The 17,329-nt window shown below is 32.6% G+C and overlaps 11 non-coding genes across 11 annotated transcripts; all 11 read left to right on the top strand.

Annotated features, from left to right (window-relative positions):
• The first annotated feature begins 579 nt into the window (after window positions 1-579).
• TRNAI-AAU (transfer RNA isoleucine (anticodon AAU)) lies at window positions 580-653 on the top strand. Its single transcript has one exon. It is a non-coding gene; the product is annotated as a tRNA-Ile (tRNA).
• Window positions 654-2,250: 1,597 nt separating this feature from the next.
• TRNAI-AAU (transfer RNA isoleucine (anticodon AAU)) lies at window positions 2,251-2,324 on the top strand. Its single transcript has one exon. It is a non-coding gene; the product is annotated as a tRNA-Ile (tRNA).
• Window positions 2,325-3,906: 1,582 nt separating this feature from the next.
• Window positions 3,907-3,980, top strand: TRNAI-AAU (transfer RNA isoleucine (anticodon AAU)). The gene has a single exon. It is a non-coding gene; the product is annotated as a tRNA-Ile (tRNA).
• Window positions 3,981-5,571: 1,591 nt separating this feature from the next.
• On the top strand, window positions 5,572-5,645 carry TRNAI-AAU (transfer RNA isoleucine (anticodon AAU)). Its single transcript has one exon. It is a non-coding gene; the product is annotated as a tRNA-Ile (tRNA).
• A 1,582-nt stretch (window positions 5,646-7,227) lies between these two features.
• Window positions 7,228-7,301, top strand: TRNAL-AAG (transfer RNA leucine (anticodon AAG)). Its single transcript has one exon. It is a non-coding gene; the product is annotated as a tRNA-Leu (tRNA).
• A 1,590-nt stretch (window positions 7,302-8,891) lies between these two features.
• Window positions 8,892-8,965, top strand: TRNAI-AAU (transfer RNA isoleucine (anticodon AAU)). The gene has a single exon. It is a non-coding gene; the product is annotated as a tRNA-Ile (tRNA).
• A 1,588-nt stretch (window positions 8,966-10,553) lies between these two features.
• Window positions 10,554-10,627, top strand: TRNAI-AAU (transfer RNA isoleucine (anticodon AAU)). The gene has a single exon. It is a non-coding gene; the product is annotated as a tRNA-Ile (tRNA).
• A 1,590-nt stretch (window positions 10,628-12,217) lies between these two features.
• Window positions 12,218-12,291, top strand: TRNAL-AAG (transfer RNA leucine (anticodon AAG)). Its single transcript has one exon. It is a non-coding gene; the product is annotated as a tRNA-Leu (tRNA).
• Window positions 12,292-13,879: 1,588 nt separating this feature from the next.
• Window positions 13,880-13,953, top strand: TRNAI-AAU (transfer RNA isoleucine (anticodon AAU)). Its single transcript has one exon. It is a non-coding gene; the product is annotated as a tRNA-Ile (tRNA).
• A 1,588-nt stretch (window positions 13,954-15,541) lies between these two features.
• Window positions 15,542-15,615, top strand: TRNAI-AAU (transfer RNA isoleucine (anticodon AAU)). Its single transcript has one exon. It is a non-coding gene; the product is annotated as a tRNA-Ile (tRNA).
• A 1,581-nt stretch (window positions 15,616-17,196) lies between these two features.
• TRNAI-AAU (transfer RNA isoleucine (anticodon AAU)) lies at window positions 17,197-17,270 on the top strand. The gene has a single exon. It is a non-coding gene; the product is annotated as a tRNA-Ile (tRNA).
• The last annotated feature ends 59 nt before the right edge of the window (window positions 17,271-17,329 follow it).

The raw sequence follows: 17,329 nt of genomic DNA, 5'->3' as shown, positions 1-17,329 counted from the left end.
TAATGACATCACAATTTGTAAATTAAGCTATAGTATGATTACAGAGTGTAGACTGAATAAAAAGTGCTTTCCTATGGATTGAAGTTTGTATTTTCTTAAGCTTTGCATTCCAAAATGGGCTAGCATTCTTTATTTCCAATGGGCACATTAAGCTACTTCCCCAATATATATTTTTTTGTGTTAAAAATTATTCATACACAACTTGGTAAAACATACTAAATTTAATACATAATGGAATACATCCTGGGATTATCTTTTTCAACAATCTGTAAATTTACAATTAAAAATTGTGTATTAGATTTTTCAGATTGATTTTGCTTAGATTTGCATATACTCCTTGTCTAAATTGTCTATTTTTATACTATTAATAGATGCCTTAAACTTTGTTATTATTCTATCTAATATTTATTTTTATTTTGTAATGTGGAAAGAAACTGGAGCATTTTTATGATACCCATGCTTCAAGTGACTCTATGTCTTAAGCTTTTTTTTAAAAAAAAGAAATGCTATAAAAACAAAATATGATCTGTGCTTTGAGGTACATTTGCCAGTTTTGTGTCTGCTTGCAGTAACATCTGTGGCCGGTTAGCTCAGTTGGTTAGAGCGTGGTGCTAATAATGCCAAGGTCAAGGTTTCGATCACCGTATGGGCCATTTGCTTTTCTTGATGGACAAGAATGGAATAAGCTCATCGGTGGAGTGCATGAATACTTGAAAACATCATAGACACATATATCACAAAATCTCTTCAAATACATATAAGAAACCAGTGGGAGTGTCATCCTTTGGATGATGAAGATTTTTCTCTACATGGCTCAGTGACATTTGTCTCAAATCAAGCAATATGGCATAACTAAGATATTCAAGGAAAAATTAATCAGTTATTATACTGCTGCTCAAACATAGAGGGCACTAGGTGTTACTAGAAGAAGAAGAAGAAGAAGAAGATATGTGCTCCCCTCTCATTAGTGCATACTGAAGTAAAAAAAATGGAGAATTACTAAAGACCAGAGCACAAGTAATGGATCTCTGCATTCTTTTTGCATCTTTTCTTATTTCCAAATATTTGACATACTTCTGATTTGATAAGTTTAAAAATGAGTTTAAACAAAGGACACCACTGAAGATGATGGAATTTATATGAATTTTAAATGAAGATTTGCAATACTCATACATTGAATGAAAATGGAGCTTTGAACAAAAGGAAAATAAACAATGTTAGCTCCCACGAGATATGAACTCAGATTACTAGATTCAAAGTCCAGGGTGCTAACAATTACACCATGGAACCCTCACCTGAGCAATGGCATCTACTGAAGTGCGCTCATCTTTTAAATGCAAAGAAAATAAATTCAATACTTTATATATATTATTTCCTGTTTCTAATAAGCTCAGGGATGCAATAGGTATTATGTAGAATATTTGTCCAAAATCAATGATAATATATAAAAAGTAACCTATTTTTTAAAGGAGAAGATAGATACTAGAAACCTAAATGCCTAGGACCAATTTCAGTTGGAGCATCACCCCTTATGTAATCCTAGCATTGAATTGACAGTTTTTCTGTATTTCCATATTTGCATGTCAGCCACTTACAATTGTTTCAAGCTTTATAAGAGAGGACTGCCTTTTTTATAGACCAAGGATGAAAGTCTCTTGTGAGTTAAGTCTGATAATGACATTACAATTTGTAAATAAAGCTATAGTATGATTACAGAGTGTAGACTGAATAAAAAGTGCTTTCCTATGGATTGAAGTTTGTATTTTCTTAAGCTTTGCATTCCAAAATGGGCTAGCATTCTTTATTTCCAAAGGGCACATTAAGCTACTTCCCCAATATATATTTTTGTGTGTTAAAAGTTATTCATTCACATCTTGGCAAAACATACTAAATTTAATACATAATGGATTACATCCTGGGATTATCTTTTTCAACAATCTGTAAATTTACAATTAAAAATTGTGTTTTAGATTTTTCAGATTGATTTTGCTTAGATTTGCATATACTCCTTGTCTAAATTGTCTATTTTTATACTATTACTAGATGCCTTAATCTTTGTTATTATCCTATCTAATATTTATTTTTATTTTGTAATGTGGAAAGAAACTGGAGCATTTTTATGATACCCATGCTTCAAGTGACTCTATGGCTTAAGCTTTTTTTTGAAAAATGAAATGCTATAAAAACAAAATATGATCTGTGCTTTGAGGTACATTTGCCAGTTTTGTGTTTGCTTGCAGTAACATCTGTGGCCGGTTAGCTCAGTTGGTTAGAGCGTGGTGCTAATAACGCCAAGGTCACGGGTTCGATCCCCGTATGGGCCATTTGCTTTTCTTGATGGACAAGAATGGAATAAGCTCATCGGTGGAGTGCATGAATACTTGAAAACATCATAGACACATATATCACAAAATCTCTTCACATACATATCAGAAGCCAGTGGGAGTGTCATCCTTTGGCTGATGAAGATTTTTCTCTACATGGCTCAGTGACATTTGTCTCAAATCAAGCAATATGGCATAACTAAGATATGCAAGGGCAAATTAATCAGTTATTATATTGCTGCTCAAACATAGAGGGCACTAGGTGTTACTAGAAGAAGATATGTGCTCCCCTCTCATTAGTGCAAACTGATATAAAAAATGGAGAATTTCTAATGACCAGAGCACAAGTAATGCATCTCTGCATTCTTATTGCATCTTTTCTTATTTCCAAATATTTGACATACTTCTGATTTGATAAGTTTAAAAATGAGTTTAAACAAAGGACACCACTGAAGATGATGGAATTTATATGAATTTTAAATGAAGATTTGCAATACTCATACATTGAATGAAAATGGAGCTTTGAACAAAAGGAAAATAAACAATGTTAGCTCCCATGAGATATGAACTCAGATTACTAGATTCAAAGTCCAGGGTGCTAACAATTACACCATGGAACCCTCACCTGAGCAATGGCATCTACTGAAGTGCGCTCATCTTTTATATGCAAAGAAAAGAAATTCAATACTTTATATATATTATTTCAAGTTTCTAATAAGCTCAGGGATGCAATAGGTATTATGTAGAATATTTGTCCAAAACCAATGATAATATATAAAAAGTAATCTATTTTTTAAAGGAAAAGATAGATACTAGAAACCTAAATGCCTAGGACCAATTTCAGTTGGAGCATCACCCCGTTTGTTATCCTAGCATTGAATTGACAGTTTTTCTGTATTTCCATATTTGCATATCAGCCACTTACAATTGTTTCAAGCTTTATAACAGAGGACTGCCTTTTTTATAGACCAAGGATGAAAGTCTCTTGTGAGTTAAGTCTGATAATGACATCACAATTTGTAAATTAAGCTATAGTATGATTACAGAGTGTAGACTGAATAAAAAGTGCTTTCCTATGGATTGAAGTTTGTATTTTCTTAAGCTTTGCATTCCAAAATGGGCTAGCATTCTTTATTTCCAATGGGCACATTAAGCTACTTCCCCAATATATATTTTTTTTGTGTTAAAAATTATTCATACACAACTTGGTAAAACATACTAAATTTAATACATAATGGAATACATCCTGGGATTATCTTTTTCAACAATCTGTAAATTTACAATTAAAAATTGTGTATTAGATTTTTCAGATTGATTTTGCTTAGATTTGCATATACTCCTTGTCTAAATTGTCTATTTTTATACTATTAATAGATGCCTTAAACTTTGTTATTATTCTATCTAATATTTATTTTTATTTTGTAATGTGGAAAGAAACTGGAGCATTTTTATGATACCCATGCTTCAAGTGACTCTATGTCTTAAGCTTTTTTTAAAAAAAAAGAAATGCTATAAAAACAAAATATGATCTGTGCTTTGAGGTACATTTGCCAGTTTTGTGTCTGCTTGCAGTAACATCTGTGGCCGGTTAGCTCAGTTGGTTAGAGCGTGGTGCTAATAATGCCAAGGTCAAGGTTTCGATCACCGTATGGGCCATTTGCTTTTCTTGATGGACAAGAATGGAATAAGCTCATCGGTGGAGTGCATGAATACTTGAAAACATCATAGACACATATATCACAAAATCTCTTCAAATACATATAAGAAACCAGTGGGAGTGTCATCCTTTGGATGATGAAGATTTTTCTCTACATGGCTCAGTGACATTTGTCTCAAATCAAGCAATATGGCATAACTAAGATATTCAAGGAAAAATTAATCAGTTATTATACTGCTGCTCAAACATAGAGGGCACTAGGTGTTACTAGAAGAAGAAGAAGAAGATATGTGCTCCCCTCTCATTAGTGCATACTGAAGTAAAAAAAATGGAGAATTACTAAAGACCAGAGCACAAGTAATGGATCTCTGCATTCTTTTTGCATCTTTTCTTATTTCCAAATATTTGACATACTTCTGATTTGATAAGTTTAAAAATGAGTTTAAACAAAGGACACCACTGAAGATGATGGAATTTATATGAATTTTAAATGAAGATTTGCAATACTCATACATTGAATGAAAATGGAGCTTTGAACAAAAGGAAAATAAACAATGTTAGCTCCCACGAGATATGAACTCAGATTACTAGATTCAAAGTCCAGGGTGCTAACAATTACACCATGGAACCCTCACCTGAGCAATGGCATCTACTGAAGTGCGCTCATCTTTTAAATGCAAAGAAAATAAATTCAATACTTTATATATATTATTTCCTGTTTCTAATAAGCTCAGGGATGCAATAGGTATTATGTAGAATATTTGTCCAAAATCAATGATAATATATAAAAAGTAACCTATTTTTTAAAGGAGAAGATAGATACTAGAAACCTAAATGCCTAGGACCAATTTCAGTTGGAGCATCACCCCTTATGTAATCCTAGCATTGAATTGACAGTTTTTCTGTATTTCCATATTTGCATGTCAGCCACTTACAATTGTTTCAAGCTTTATAAGAGAGGACTGCCTTTTTTATAGACCAAGGATGAAAGTCTCTTGTGAGTTAAGTCTGATAATGACATTACAATTTGTAAATAAAGCTATAGTATGATTACAGAGTGTAGACTGAATAAAAAGTGCTTTCCTATGGATTGAAGTTTGTATTTTCTTAAGCTTTGCATTCCAAAATGGGCTAGCATTCTTTATTTCCAAAGGGCACATTAAGCTACTTCCCCAATATATATTTTTGTGTGTTAAAAGTTATTCATTCACATCTTGGCAAAACATACTAAATTTAATACATAATGGATTACATCCTGGGATTATCTTTTTCAACAATCTGTAAATTTACAATTAAAAATTGTGTTTTAGATTTTTCAGATTGATTTTGCTTAGATTTGCATATACTCCTTGTCTAAATTGTCTATTTTTATACTATTACTAGATGCCTTAATCTTTGTTATTATCCTATCTAATATTTATTTTTATTTTGTAATGTGGAAAGAAACTGGAGCATTTTTATGATACCCATGCTTCAAGTGACTCTATGGCTTAAGCTTTTTTTTGAAAAATGAAATGCTATAAAAACAAAATATGATCTGTGCTTTGAGGTACATTTGCCAGTTTTGTGTTTGCTTGCAGTAACATCTGTGGTCGGTTAGCTCAGTTGATTAGAGCGTGGTGCTAATAACGCCAAGGTCACGGGTTTGATCCCTGTATGGGCCATTTGCTTTTCTTGATGGAGAAGAATGGAATAAGCTCATCGGTGGAGTGCATGAATACTTGAAAACATCATAGACACATATATCACAAAATCTGTTCAAATACATATCAGAAGCCAGTGGGAGTGTCCTCCTTTGGCTGATGAAGATTTTTCTCTACATGGCTCAGTGACTTTTGTCTCAAATCAAGCAATATGGCATAACTAAGATATGCAAGGGCAAATTAATCAGTTATTATATTGCTGCTCAAACATAGAGGGCACTAGGTGTTACTAGAAGAAGATATGTGCTCCCCTCTCATTAGTGCAAACTGATATAAAAAAAATGGAGAATTTCTAATGACCAGAGCACAAGTAATGCATCTCTGCATTCTTATTGCATCTTTTCTTATTTCCAAATATTTGACATACTTCTGATTTGATAAGTTTAAAAATGAGTTTAAACAAAGGACACCACTGAAGATGATGGAATTTATATGAATTTTAAATGAAGATTTGCAATACTCATACATTGAATGAAAATGGAGCTTTGAACAAAAGGAAAATAAACAATGTTAGCTCCTATGAGATATGAACTCAGATTACTAGATTCAAAGTCCAGGGTGCTAACAATTACACCATGGAACCCTCACCTGAGCAATGGCATCTACTGAAGTGCGCTCATCTTTTATATGCAAAGAAAAGAAATTCAATACTTTATATATATTATTTCAAGTTTCTAATAAGCTCAGGGATGCAATAGGTATTATGTAGAATATTTGTCCAAAACCAATGATAATATATAAAAAGTAATCTATTTTTTAAAGGAAAAGATAGATACTAGAAACCTAAATGCCTAGGACCAATTTCAGTTGGAGCATCACCCTGTTTGTTATCCTAGCATTGAATTGACAGTTTTTCTGTATTTCCATATTTGCATATCAGCCACTTACAATTGTTTCAAGCTTTATAACAGAGGACTGCCTTTTTTATAGACCAAGGATGAAAGTCTCTTGTGAGTTAAGTCTGATAATGACATCACAATTTGTAAATTAAGCTATAGTATGATTACAGAGTGTAGACTGAATAAAAAGTGCTTTCCTATGGATTGAAGTTTGTATTTTCTTAAGCTTTGCATTCCAAAATGGGCTAGCATTCTTTATTTCCAATGGGCACATTAAGCTACTTCCCCAATATATATTTTTTTGTGTTAAAAGTTATTCATACACAACTTGGTAAAACATACTAAATTTAATACATAATGGATTACATCCTGGGATTATCTTTTTCAACCATCTGTAAATTTACAATTAAAAATTGTGTATTAGATTTTTCAGATTGATTTTGCTTAGATTTGCATATACTCCGAGTCTAAATTGTCTATTTTTATACTATTACTAGATGCCTTAATCTTTGTTATTATCCTATCTAATATTTATTTTTATTTTGTGATGTGGAAAGAAACTGGAGCATTTTTATGATACCCATGCTTCAAGTGACTCTATGGTTTAAGCTTTTTTTTGAAAAATGAAATGCTATAAAAACAAAATATGATCTGTGCTTTGAGGTACATTTGCCAGTTTTGTGTTTGCTTGCAATGATATCTGTGTCCGGTTAGCTCAGTTGGTTAGAGCGTGGTGCTAAGAACACCAAGGTCACGGGTTCGATCCCCGTATGGGCCACTTGCTTTTCTTGATGGACAAGAATGGAATAAGCTCATCGGTGGAGTGCATGAATACTTGAAAACATCATAGACACATATATCACAAAATCTCTTCAAATACATATCAGAAGCCAGTGGGAGTGTCATCCTTTGGCTGATGAAGATTTTTCTCTACATGGCTCAGTGACATTTGTCTCAAATCAAGCAATATGGCATAACTAAGATATGCAAGGGCAAATTAATCAGTTATTATATTGCTGCTCAAACATAGAGGGCACTAGGTGTTACTAGAAGAAGAAGAAGATATGTGCTCCCCTCTCATTAGTGCACACTGAAGTAAAAAAAAATGGAGAATTTCTAAAGACCAGAGCACAAGTAATGGATCTCTGCATTCTTATTGCATCTTTTCTTATTTCCAAATATTTGACATACTTCTGATTTGATAAGCTTAAAAATGAGTTTAAACAAAGGACACCACTGAAGATGATGGAATTTATATGAATTTTAAATGAAGATTTGCAATACTCATACATTGAATGAAAATGGAGCTTTGAACAAAAGGAAAATAAACAATGTTAGCTCCCACGAGATATGAACTCTGATGACTAGATTCAAAGTCCATGGTGCTAACAATTACACCATGGAACCCTCACCTGAGCAATGGCATCTACTGAAGTGCGCTCATCTTTTAAATGCAAAGAAAAGAAATTCAATACTTTATATATATTATTTCAAGTTTCTAATAAGCTCAGGGATGCAATAGGTATTATGTAGAATATTTGTCCAAAACCAATGATAATATATAAAAAGTAACCTATTTTTTTAAAGGAGAAGATAGATACTAGAAACCTAAATGCCTAGGACCAATTTCAGTTGGAGCATCACCCCTTATGTTATCCTAGCATTGAATTGACAGTTTTTCTGTATTTCCATATTTGCATATCAGCCACTTACAATTGTTTCAAGCTTTATAACAGAGGACTGCCTTTTTTATAGACCAAGGATGAAAGTCTCTTGTGAGTTAAGTCTGATAATGACATCACAATTTGTAAATTAAGCTATAGTATGATTACAGAGTGTAGACTAAATAAAAAGTGCTTTCCTATGGATTGAAGTTTGTATTTTCTTAAGCTTTGCATTCCAAAATGGGCTAGCATTCTTTATTTCCAATGGGCACATTAAGCTACTTCCCCAATATATATTTTTTTGTGTTAAAAGTTATTCATACACAACTTGGTAAAACATACTAAATTTAATACATAATGGATTACATCCTGGGATTATCTTTTTCAACAATCTGTAAATTTACAATTAAAAATTGTGTATTAGATTTTTTAGATTGATTTTGCTTAGATTTGCATATACTCCTTGTATAAATTGTCTATTTTTATACTATTAGTAGATGCCTTAATCTTTGTTATTATCCTATCTAATATTTATTTTTATTTTGTAATGTGGAAAGAAACTGGAGCATTTTTATGATACCCATGCTTCAAGTGACTCTATGGATTAAGCTTTTTTTTGAAAAATGAAATGCTATAAAAACAAAATATGATCTGTGCTTTGAGGTACATTTGCCAGTTTTGTGTTTGCTGGCAGTTATATCTGTGGCCTGTTAGCTCAGTTGGTTAGAGCGTGGTGCTAATAACGCCAAGGTCACGGGTTCGATCCCCGTATGGGCCATTTGCTTTTCTTGATGGACAAGAATGGAATAAGCTCATCGTGGAGTGCTTGAATACTTGAAAACCTCATAGACACATATATCACAAAATCTCTTCAAATACATATCAGAATCCAGAGGGAGTGTCATCCTTTGGCTGATGAAGATTTTTCTCTACATGGCTCAGTGACTTTTGTCTCAAATCAAGCAATATGGCATAACTAAGATATGCAAGGGCAAATTAATCAGTTATTATAATGCTGCTCAAACATATAGGGCACTAGGTGTTACTAGAAGAAGTAGAAGATATGTGCTCCCCTCTCATTAGTGCACACTGAAGTAAAAAAAAATGGAGAATTTCTAAAGACCAGAGCACAAGTAATGGATCTCTGCATTCTTATTGCATCTTTTCTTATTTCCAAATATTTGACATACTTCTGATTTTATAAGTTTAAAAATGAGTTTAAACAAAGGACACCACTGAAGATGATGGAATTTATATGAATTTTAAATGAAGATTTGCAATACTCATACATTGAATGAAAATGGAGCTTTGAACAAAAGGAAAATAAACAATGTTAGCTCCCACGAGATATGAACTCAGATTACTAGATTCAAAGTCCAGGGTGCTAACAATTACACCATGGAACCCTCACCTGAGCAATGGCATCTACTGAAGTGCACTCATCTTTTAAAAGCAAAGAAAAGAAATTCAATACTTTATATATATTATTTCAAGTTTCTAATAAGCTCAGGGATGCAATAGGTATTATGTAGAATATTTGTCCAAACCCAATGATAATATATAAAAAGTAACCTATTTTTTAAAGGAGAAGATAGATACTAGAAACCTAAATGCCTAGGACCAATTTCAGTTGGAGCATCACCCCTTATGTTATCCTAGCATTGAATTGACAGTTTTTCTGTATTTCCATATTTGCATATCAGCCACTTACAATTGTTTCAAGCTTTATAACAGAGGAATGCCTTTTTTATAGACCAAGGATGAAAGTCTCTTGTGAGTTAAGTCTGATAATGACATCACAATTTGTAAATTAAGCTATAGTATGATTACAGAGTGTAGACTGAATAAAAAGTGCTTTCCTATGGATTGAAGTTTGTATTTTCTTAAGCTTTGCATTCCAAAATGGGCTAGCATTCTTTATTTCCAATGGGCACATTAAGCTACTTCCCCAATATATATTTTTTTGTGTTAAAAGTTATTCATACACAACTTGGTAAAACATACTAAATTTAATACATAATGGATTACATCCTGGGATTATCTTTTTCAACAATCTGTAAATTTACAATTAAAAATTGTGTATTATATTTTTTAGATTGATTTTGCTTAGATTTGCATATACTCCTTGTCTAAATTGTCTATTTTTATACTATTAGTAGATGCCTTAATCTTTGTTATTATCCTATCTAATATTTATTTTTATTTTGTAATGTGGAAAGAAACTGGAGCGTTTTTATGATACCCATGCTTCAAGTGACTCTATGGCTTAAGCTTTTTTTTGAAAAATGAAATGCTATAAAAACAAAATATGATCTGTGCTTTGAGGTACATTTGCCAGTTTTGTGTTTGCTTGCAGTAACATCTGTGGCTGGTTAGCTCAGTTGGTTAGAGCGTGGTGCTAATAACGCCAAGGTCACGGGTTTGATCCCCGTATGGGCCATTTGCTTTTCTTGATGGACAAGAATGGAATAAGCTCATCGGTGGAGTGCATGAATACTTGAAAACATCATAGACACATATATCACAAAATCTCTTCAAATACATATCAGAAGCCAGTGGGAGTGTCATCCTTTGGCTGATGAAGATTTTTCTCTACATGGCTCAGTGACTTTTGTCTCAAATCAAGCAATATGGCATAACTAAGATATGCAAGGGCAAATTAATTAGTTATTATATTGCTGCTCAAACATAGAGGGCACTAGGTGTTACTAGAAGAAGAAGAAGATATGTGCTCCCCTCTCATTAGTGCACACTGAAGTAAAAAAAAAATGGAGAATTTCTAAAGACCAGAGCACAAGTAATGGATCTCTGCATTCTTATTGCATCTTTTCTTATTTCCAAATATTTGACATACTTCTGATTTGATAAGTTTAAAAATGAGTTTAAACAAAGGACACCACTGAAGATGATGGAATTTATATGAATTTTAAATGAAGATTTGCAATACTCATACATTGAATGAAACTGGAGCTTTGAACAAAAGGAAAATAAACAATGTTAGCTCCCACGAGATATGAATTCAGATTACTAGATTCAAAGTCCAGGGTGCTAACAATTACACCATGGAACCCTCACCTGAGCAATGGCATCTACTGAAGTGCGCTCATCTTTTAAATGCAAAGAAAAGAAATTCAATACTTTATATATATTATTTCAAGTTTCTAATAAGCTCAGGGATGCAATAGGTATTATGTAGAATATTTGTCCAAACCCAATGATAATATATAAAAAGTAACCTATTTTTTAAAGGAGAAGATAGATACTAGAAACCTAAATGCCTAGGACCAATTTCAGTTGGAGCATCACCCCTTATGTTATCCTAGCATTGAATTGACAGTTTTTCTGTATTTCCATATTTGCATATCAGCCACTTACAATTGTTTCAAGCTTTATAACAGAGGACTGCCTTTTTTATAGACCAAGGATGAAAGTCTCTTGTGAGTTAAGTCTGATAATGACATCACAATTTGTAAATTAAGCTATAGTATGATTACAGAGTGTAGACTGAATAAAAAGTGCTTTCCTATGGATTGAAGTTTGTATTTTCTTAAGCTTTGCATTCCAAAATGGGCTAGCATTCTTTATTTCCAATGGGCACATTAAGCTACTTCCCCAATATATATTTTTTTGTGTTAAAAGTTATTCATACACAACTTGGTAAAACATACTAAATTTAATACATAATGGATTACATCCTGGGATTATCTTTTTCAACAATCTGTAAATTTACAATTAAAAATTGTGTATTATATTTTTTAGATTGATTTTGCTTAGATTTGCATATACTCCTTGTCTAAATTGTCTATTTTTATACTATTAGTAGATGCCTTAATCTTTGTTATTATCCTATCTAATATTTATTTTTATTTTGTAATGTGGAAAGAAACTGGAGCATTTTTATGATACCCATGCTTCAAGTGACTCTATGGTTTAAGCTTTTTTTTGAAAAATGAAATGCTATAAAAACAAAATATGATCTGTGCTTTGAGGTACATTTGCCAGTTTTGTGTTTGCTTGCAGTGATATCTGTGGCCGGTTAGCTCAGTTGGTTAGAGCGTGGTGCTAAGAACACCAAGGTCACGGGTTCGATCCCCGTATGGGCCACTTGCTTTTCTTGATGGACAAGAATGGAATAAGCTCATCGGTGGAGTGCATGAATACTTGAAAACATCATAGACACATATATCACAAAATCTCTTCAAATACATATCAGAAGCCAGTGGGAGTGTCATCCTTTGGCTGATGAAGATTTTTCTCTACATGGCTCAGTGACATTTGTCTCAAATCAAGCAATATGGCATAACTAAGATATGCAAGGGCAAATTAATCAGTTATTATATTGCTGCTCAAACATAGAGGGCACTAGGTGTTACTAGAAGAAGAAGAAGATATGTGCTCCCCTCTCATTAGTGCACACTGAAGTAAAAAAAATGGAGAATTTCTAAAGACCAGAGCACAAGTAATGGATCTCTGCATTCTTATTGCATCTTTTCTTATTTCCAAATATTTGACATACTTCTGATTTGATAAGTTTAAAAATGAGTTTAAACAAAGGACACCACTGAAGATGATGGAATTTATATGAATTTTAAATGAAGATTTGCAATACTCATACATTGAATGAAAATGGAGCTTTGAACAAAAGGAAAATAAACAATGTTAGCTCCCACGAGATATGAACTCAGATTACTAGATTCAAAGTCCAGGGTGCTAACAATTACACCATGGAACCCTCGCCTGAGCAATGGCATCTACTGAAGTACGCTCATCTTTTAAATGCAAAGAAAAAAAATTCAATACTTTATATATATTATTTCCAGTTTCTAATAAGCTCAGGGATGCAATAGGTATTATGTAGAATATTTGTCCAAAACCAATGATAATATATAAAAAGTAACCTATTTTTTAAAGGAGAAGATAGATACTAGAAATCTAAATGCCTAGGACCAATTTCAGTTGGAGCATCACCCCTTATGTTATCCTAGCATTGAATTGACAGTTTTTCTGTATTTCCATATTTGCATATCAGCCACTTACAATTGTTTCAAGCTTTATAACAGAGGACTGCCTTTTTTATAGACCAAGGATGAAAGTCTCTTGTGAGTTAAGTCTGATAATGACATCACAATTTGTAAATTAAGCTATAGTATGATTACAGAGTGTAGACTAAATAAAAAGTGCTTTCCTATGGATTGAAGTTTGTATTTTCTTAAGCTTTGCATTCCAAAACGGGCTAGCATTCTTTATTTCCAATGGGCACATTAAGCTACTTCCCCAATATATATTTTTTTGTGTTAAAAGTTATTCATACACAACTTGGTAAAACATACTAAATTTAATACATAATGGATTACATCCTGGGATTATCTTTTTCAACAATCTGTAAATTTACAATTAAAAATTGTGTATTATATTTTTTAGATTGATTTTGCTTAGATTTGCATATACTCCTTGTCTAAATTGTCTATTTTTATACTATTAGTAGATGCCTTAATCTTTGTTATTATCCTATCTAATATTTATTTTTATTTTGTAATGTGGAAAGAAACTGGAGCATTTTTATGATACCCATGCTTCAAGTGACTCTATGGCTTAAGCTTTTTTTTGAAAAATGAAATGCTATAAAAACAAAATATGATCTGTGCTTTGAGGTACATTTGCCAGTTTTGTGTTTGCTGGCAGTAATATCTGTGGCCTGTTAGCTCAGTTGGTTAGAGCGTGGTGCTAATAACGCCAAGGTCACGGGTTCGATCCCCGTATGGGCCATTTGCTTTTCTTGATGGACAAGAATGGAATAAGCTCATCGTGGAGTGCTTGAATACTTGAAAACATCATAGACACATATATCACAAAATCTCTTAAAATACATATCAGAATCCAGTGGGAGTGTCATCCTTTGGCTGATGAAGATTTTTCTCTACATGGCTCAGTGACTTTTGTCTCAAATCAAGCAATATGGCATAACTAAGATATGCAAGGGCAAATTAATCAGTTATTATAATGCTGCTCAAACATATAGGGCACTAGGTGTTACTAGAAGAAGTAGAAGATATGTGCTCCCCTCTCATTAGTGCACACTGAAGTAAAAAAAAATGGAGAATTTCTAAAGACCAGAGCACAAGTAATGGATCTCTGCATTCTTATTGCATCTTTTCTTATTTCCAAATATTTGACATACTTCTGATTTTATAAGTTTAAAAATGAGTTTAAACAAAGGACACCACTGAAGATGATGGAATTTATATGAATTTTAAATGAAGATTTGCAATACTCATACATTGAATGAAAATGGAGCTTTGAACAAAAGGAAAATAAACAATGTTAGCTCCCACGAGATATGAACTCAGATTACTAGATTCAAAGTCCAGGGTGCTAACAATTACACCATGGAACCCTCACCTGAGCAATGGCATCTACTGAAGTGCGCTCATCTTTTAAATGCAAAGAAAAGAAATTCAATACTTTATATATATTATTTCAAGTTTCTAATAAGCTCAGGGATGCAATAGGTATTATGTAGAATATTTGTCCAAACCCAATGATAATATATAAAAAGTAACCTATTTTTTAAAGGAGAAGATAGATACTAGAAACCTAAATGCCTAGGACCAATTTCAGTTGGAGCATCACCCCTTATGTTATCCTAGCATTGAATTGACAGTTTTTCTGTATTTCCATATTTGCATATCAGCCACTTACAATTGTTTCAAGCTTTATAACAGAGGACTGCCTTTTTTATAGACCAAGGATGAAAGTCTCTTGTGAGTTAAGTCTGATAATGACATCACAATTTGTAAATTAAGCTATAGTATGATTACAGAGTGTAGACTGAATAAAAAGTGCTTTCCTATGGATTGAAGTTTGTATTTTCTTAAGCTTTGCATTCCAAAATGGGCTAGCATTCTTTATTTCCAATGGGCACATTAAGCTACTTCCCCAATATATATTTTTTTGTGTTAAAAGTTATTCATACACAACTTGGTAAAACATACTAAATTTAATACATAATGGATTACATCCTGGGATTATCTTTTTCAACAATCTGTAAATTTACAATTAAAAATTGTGTATTAGATTTTTTAGATTGATTTTGCTTAGATTTGCATATACTCCTTGTCTAAATTGTCTATTTTTATACTATTAGTAGATGCCTTAATCTTTGTTATTATCCTATCTAATATTTATTTTTATTTTGTAATGTGGAAAGAAACTGGAGCATTTTTATGATACCCATGCTTCAAGTGACTCTATGGCTTAAGCTTTTTTTTGAAAAATGAAATGCTATAAAAACAAAATATGATCTGTGCTTTGAGGTACATTTGCCAGTTTTGTGTTTGCTTGCAGTAACATCTGTGGCCGGTTAGCTCAGTTGGTTAGAGCGTGTTGCTAATAACGCCAAGGTCACGGGTTCGATCCCCGTATGGGCCATTTGCTTTTCTTGATGGACAAGAATGGAATAAGCTCATCGGTGGAGTGCAAGAATACTTGAAAACATCATATATCACAAAATCTCTTCAAATACATATCAGAAGCCAGTGGGAGTGTCATCCTTTGGCTGATGAAGATTTTTCTCTGCATGGCTCAGTGACTTTTGTCTCAAATCAAGCAATATGGCATAACTAAGATATGCAAGGGCAAATTAATTAGTTATTATATTGCTGCTCAAACATAGAGGGCACTAGGTGTTACTAGAAGAAGAAGAAGATATGTGCTCCCCTCTCATTAGTGCACACTGAAGTAAAAAAAAATGGAGAATTTCTAAAGACCAGAGCACAAGTAATGGATCTCTGCATTCTTATTGCATCTTTTCTTATTTCCAAATATTTGACATACTTCTGATTTGATAAGTTTAAAATTGAGTTTAAACAAAGGACACCACTGAAGATGATGGAATTTATATGAATTTTAAATGAAGATTTGCAATACTCATACATTGAATGAAAATGGAGCTTTGAACAAAAGGAAAATAAACAATGTTAGCTCCCACGAGATATGAACTCAGATTACTAGATTCAAAGTCCAGGATGCTAACAATTACACCATGGAACCCTCACCTGAGCAATGGCATCTACTGAAGTGCGCTCATCTTTTAAATGCAAAGAAAAGAAATTCAATACTTTATATATATTATTTCAAGTTTCTAATAAGCTCAGGGATGCAATAGGTATTATGTAGAATATTTGTCCAAACCCAATGATAATATATAAAAAGTAACCTATTTTTTAAAGGAGAAGATAGATACTAGAAACCTAAATGCCTAGGACCAATTTCAGTTGGAGCATCACCCCTTATGTTATCCTAGCATTGAATTGACAGTTTTTCTGTATTTCCATATTTGCATATCAGCCACTTACAATTGTTTCAAGCTTTATAACAGAGGACTGCCTTTTTTATAGACCAAGGATGAAAGTCTCTTGTGAGTTAAGTCTGATAATGACATCACAATTTGTAAATTAAGCTATAGTATGATTACAGAGTGTAGACTGAATAAAAAGTGCTTTCCTATGGATTGAAGTTTGTATTTTCTTAAGCTTTGCATTCCAAAATGGGCTAGCATTCTTTATTTCCAATGGGCACATTAAGCTACTTCCCCAATATATATTTTTTTGTGTTAAAAGTTATTCATACACAACTTGGTAAAACATACTAAATTTAATACATAATGGATTACATCCTGGGATTATCTTTTTCAACAATCTGTAAATTTACAATTAAAAATTGTGTATTATATTTTTTAGATTGATTTTGCTTAGATTTGCATATACTCCTTGTCTAAATTGTCTATTTTTATACTATTAGTAGATGCCTTAATCTTTGTTATTATCCTATCTAATATTTATTTTTATTTTGTAATGTGGAAAGAAACTGGAGCGTTTTTATGATACCCATGCTTCAAGTGACTCTATGGCTTAAGCTTTTTTTTGAAAAATGAAATGCTATAAAAACAAAATATGATCTGTGCTTTGAGGTACATTTGCCAGTTTTGTGTTTGCTTGCAGTAACATCTGTGGTCGGTTAGCTCAGTTGATTAGAGCGTGTTGCTAATAACGCCAAGGTCACGGGTTCGATCCCCGTATGGGCCGTTTTCTTTTCTTGATGGACAAGAATGGAATAAGCTCATCGGTGGAGTGCATGAATACTT

The sequence above is a fragment of the Pseudophryne corroboree genome, chromosome 11 (genome assembly GCF_028390025.1).
Source record: "Pseudophryne corroboree isolate aPseCor3 chromosome 11, aPseCor3.hap2, whole genome shotgun sequence".
Lineage (NCBI taxonomy): Eukaryota > Metazoa > Chordata > Amphibia > Anura > Myobatrachidae > Pseudophryne > Pseudophryne corroboree.
Note: the sequence above shows the minus strand (reverse complement) of the source record. Positions and strands in the feature narration are given on the sequence as shown.